The following is a 5,131-nucleotide window of genomic DNA, read 5'->3' as shown; positions in this document are numbered from 1 at the left end:
TTAAACTACAGTCAGTTTTACCGTAATATTGAAATATGGCCATCTTATCTTTTAATACCTATTGTTCTAGAGTGAATTGCAGCTGCAAGATGTGTGGTTAGTGTTCACCTTATCTATTTTACTGCAGTTACTAAGGTTAAAGTCCTCGTCTGCATCGGCTCAAATGAACAGACACATGTCCAGTATTAATATAAATAAATGTCTCAAATATTCTTCCTGTTGTTTTCACAGCATCAGCGATTCTAATGCCTCTTTTTCATCACATCCTCTTTCAGTGATTACCCTTTATGTGAGGGCTGAACTAATTTAGCTTGTCTCTTGAACATTGCATAATGAATGCCTTGCATGTGTTGCCATCCATAGAAACTAACCAGAAAACAAGCTGTGAACTCTGAAAGAAGCACTGAAACTACGCCAAGACTTTGACTGGATCTCATGAGTCATGACACTAAACAAGTATTTGATTGTCCCAAACACACACACGCACACACTCACACCAGCTCCAGTAAGTGAAAGCAAACAACTTGTCCCATATCCCCCCTCTGATAGCAGGGCTGAATTATCCTCCACCACTGATAGACTTGCGATAGATAGACATGTTTTTATTGGCTCTGTGCAAACGTTCACAGGCTAACTGTTTCCAGATGGCAGTTTGTGGAGGGCACATATATCATTCAGAGGAGGGGGAGGAGAGAGCACGGAGAGAGAGCAACGGGGGTCTGTCAAAAGCATTCTGCTCTACTGACGAGGGCATTTCCTGTCTGGATTTGGGAGGATTAAGTATTTGTGCGTGGGGGGTGTTTGTATGGTCGGCATGTGGAGAGAGGGACAAAGTACAGGACTTCACAGGACTATAAAGGGATTCTGTACATGTTTGATTTGAGCAACCGTGTTCCTAATGCACATGTGGGAGGAATGGAAATGTATAAAAGCAAAGAGTGATTTAGTGTCAGGGTTTCTATGTTGACCAATCCATTGTTGCCAGATAGTGTTTCAGTCTGAACATGAGTCCTGTTTATTGCATAATTCATACAGGAAGCTGCAAAGTGTGCTTCAGAAAACAAAACAATGCCAGTTACATGTTGTTGTAAAATGAAGTGGGTTTAATTTGATTTAATTTGTGAGATGTTTATTGTGCAAGAGAGTCTTGGGGGTCATAAAAAGGCTAAAAGCAGCCTCATTGTTACTTTCCCTTTCTGTCCGTCTGGGTTTATTTTTTAACACGAGTGAGTCTCAAACTTGTGCACAACACAAACTACAGCTCTTTCAATGTACAAGGGTCTAGGTTTGTTACAGCTTGGAGGGGTGGGGGCATATGAAACGGGGTTTGGGGGTCCTCCGCAAGAAAAGTTTGAGCATCACACACAATTTCCTGCATTCTAGGGGATTTTTGTGCACCAATTTGTGCATTTTCTGCATCAATTTATGGTGTAAATGTCTAGGTTTGTTGATGTCCTCTGCTACTTTTATGTTTTTATGGTGCACATGTTTGAAATATTGAGGGGGGCATGTCCCCTGTGTCCCTCCGAAAGCTCCACCTACGTATATGTATATGTATATGTATATGTGTGCATGTTTGCTCCTCATTATTCACTTATATTCTTTCCACCAAGACCACCAGTGTTGAAGCCTAAGTTATTTTTGGCAAGCCCTCACTTCTTTGAGGATAATTTAGGACTAGATTTGTTGTTAAGAGTTAGATTTCTGTAATGATTAAGTGAAGTTGAATTATGCATGGACAGTCAAAACTGTTCATAAAGGAAAACTACAGATTGTTCAGTTAGTGCTCATGATTTTGTATTTGGCCTCCACACTTACACCTTTGTCAGAGGTGCGGTGAGGTCTGCTGCTTGCTGACATGCCCTGTGTAACAACCAGCCAAATATTTACCCCCTTATCAGATATACTTTTCTTACTTTTCCTTTCTATTTGCTCTCTTCTGTTTAGTTAAAGGAAGCTGCCTGTGTATGTGTGTGTGTGTGTGTGTGTGTGTGTGAGCTATGTAAACAAAACATTTTAATCATTGTCAACTTGTTACAGAATCCAGTAAGTCCCGCAAATTTCCCTCCGCTGTCAGATTATCTTGATAATCTAAAGCTTTACTTCATCATTGATGGTTTAAGGCCCAAACTTTAGCTTCTGGCAGACAACTAACATGTGTCATGATGGTCATTTGATGAGTGTAAATATAGATAAAAACAGTTTGACCCCTGACATAGAGAGGGAAACGATGTGTCAAATCATGGTGACTAATATGTCATTTAAAGACGTCACTGTCAAAACATCTAGGAACAAGTTCATGTAAATCATCATTAATAAAATTGTTAAACGAGAGAAAAAACAGGAGTATATGTCTCCTACATGGCTGCACAAGCTTCTAGTACTTAATTTTAATAACAAAGTTTCCACAAGTTTAAATTAGCATCTAAATTTTGCATAAAACCACAAACGTGAAAAGTGAAACTGAAAATCACTGCCTTCCTCTGGCCAACCCAACAGTGTTGTCACAGTGCACTTCTACATCACTGCAGCAAGGTCCAAATTTCAAGCACCAGAGATGCATTTTAAAGTGAATCAAACTCACTTTTAAGCAGCATTAATTGACTTATTTGGCCACCTGGGGGCAGCAAACGAAACTGTAAAGGATCACTTGTAAGTTGTTGTGTCCACACACCCCCTTAGAAAAATATCTTATAGGCTCTTTAGCAGCTAAATGCTCCACTACATTCACCAGCTGTGCTTTGTGTGTGCTGTGTGGTGCTGAGCAGATAGTGTACAGTGGCTTTATCAGATGTTTATTGTTGAAAACTGTAGCAGAGTTTATAAGAGAGAAAGTGAAAGATGCTAAAAAGCTCTGTAAAGTGTAGGGGAACTGCAAAAGTGGGTGATAATTTCCATCACTATGAGTTATCCCTTCCACCTACACAGAGTAATATACGCTCACTGGCCACTTTATTAGATGCACCTGTTTAACTGTTTGTTAACGCAAATAGCTAATCAGCCAATCACATAGCAGCAACTCAGTGCATGTAGCCATGGTCAAGACAACCTGCTGAAGTTCACACCGAGCATCACAACGGAGAAAAACTGTGATTTAAGTGACTCTGAACGTGGCATGGTTGTTGGTGCCAGGCGGGCTGGTCTGAGTATTTCAGAAACTGCTGATTTACTGGGATTTTCACACACAACCATCTCTAGGGTTTACAGAGGATGGTCCGAAAAAGAGAAACTATCCAGTGAGCAGCAGTTCTCTGGGTGAAAATGCCTTGTTGATGGCAGATGTCAGAGGAGAATGGCCAAACTGGTTCAAGATGATAGAAAGGCAACAGTAACTCAAATAACCACTCATTACAACCAAGGTCTGCAGAAGACCATCTCTGAACCAACAACACGTCCAACCTTGAAGCAGATGGGCTACAGCAGCAGAAGACCACAGCAGGTGCCACTCCTGTCAGCTAACAACAGCAAACTGAGGCTACAGTTCACACAGGCTCACCAAAACTGGACAATAAAGATTGGAAAAAGAGAGAGTCTTGATTTCTGCTGCAACATTCAGATGGTAGGGTCAGAATTTGGTGTAAACAACATGAAAGCATGGATCCATCCTGCCTTGTATCAATGGTTCAGGCTGGTGTTGGTGGTGTAATGGTGTGGGGGATATTTTCTTGCCACACTTTGGGCTCCTTAGTACCAACTGAGCATGGTTTAAACACCACAGCCTACCTGAGTATTGTTGCTGACCGTGTCCATCCCTTTATGACCACAGTGTACCCATCTTCTGATGGCTACTTCCAGCAGGATAACGCACCATGTCACAAAGCTCAAATCATCTCAAACTGGTTTCTTGAACATGACAATGAGTTCACTGTACTCCAGTGGCCTTGAGCGTTGAGTGTTTGATTAGTGAAATCTTGATCGGTGCAGCAAAGAGAAAGAAAAACATTTTAGGGGATATTGAAATATTTATCGAATTTTCTTAAAATTTGAGGAAGTGGAAAAACCTTCAATGATGATGTCTGACAGACAGCTTATGGTGTTTCATAAATGGACACATGTTGCTGCTATCAGCACCAATAACTAACTTGTTTCTTTTTCCCTCTGTCCTTTCTACCAGATTTAATTGTAATCTGCAGACCAGTCAGATTAGAAACAGACAAAAAATCCAGAAACAAACATTAACCTGCAGTGGAGAGGTGAAGCAAAGTATAGAAAGTCCTTGCAAGTCTGAATCAGCCAAACAATGCGGGCACATGGGAGGAGTTTTCCCTGTAGAAGACCTTTCTGACAGAAATCTATTCACTTTAACCCTAACCACAACTTTTTCTTTAACCTTAACCAATAGACTGTCAGGCTTTCTGGTAGAAAGCCCTCCAGGTAAATGTCTCCTAACTGCACAATGCTGCTCTGCTTGTGTGCATGTGTGCAGGTGTCAGATGAACAGATACTACCCGCCTCCTTCAACACACCCAGAGGACAGGCAGGGACAGGCTGACTTGAACAAGCAACAACCAGTCCTGGTTAACTGGTTTCACAGTTTATCCTCCATTTATAGCTCCATATTACAACCCTTAAATACATATTACAGGTTCCTTACAGCAACTTCTTATTTGGAAGGTGACTCAACAGGGGGGTGTGGGACATGACCCTCAGTTTAGTTTCTGGGTGGGTTCTTGGGGAGTTTATGTGACATAATTACACCTGGTGGGGTTTTTAGAGGGAGATGACTGTGATGTTGTTTGTGAGATATCTTTAGCATGAATGTGCCAAAAAAAAAGAGAAAGTGAAAGAGTTTCCAGCAGGAATTTAAGGGTATTTCTGTCAGTCTGGAGAATTGTCTCCTGCAGCAGATAAAATGAGCAGAACATATAATTTAGCAGTCAAGTGAAACAATATTTAAGATGTAAAACAAATTACAGTAATTTGGACTCATAAACTCATATCTCTAAATTGTTATCTATGGCCCTGTGATAAGTCTGCATGAGTAGGTTATACACACACACACACACACACACACACACACACACACACACACACACTGAGAGGGTTAACAGAAACACAAAAGGCGGACTGAACTCCACCCATACAGCGTCACTATCGACCTTTCACAGGTGTCACATCCACTTTGTTTCCA

This window comes from Epinephelus moara, chromosome 5, assembly GCF_006386435.1.
Source record: "Epinephelus moara isolate mb chromosome 5, YSFRI_EMoa_1.0, whole genome shotgun sequence".
Classification (NCBI taxonomy): Eukaryota; Metazoa; Chordata; class Actinopteri; order Perciformes; family Serranidae; genus Epinephelus; species Epinephelus moara.
The sequence above is the reverse complement of the archived record's forward strand: the minus strand, read 5'-3'. Positions refer to the sequence as shown.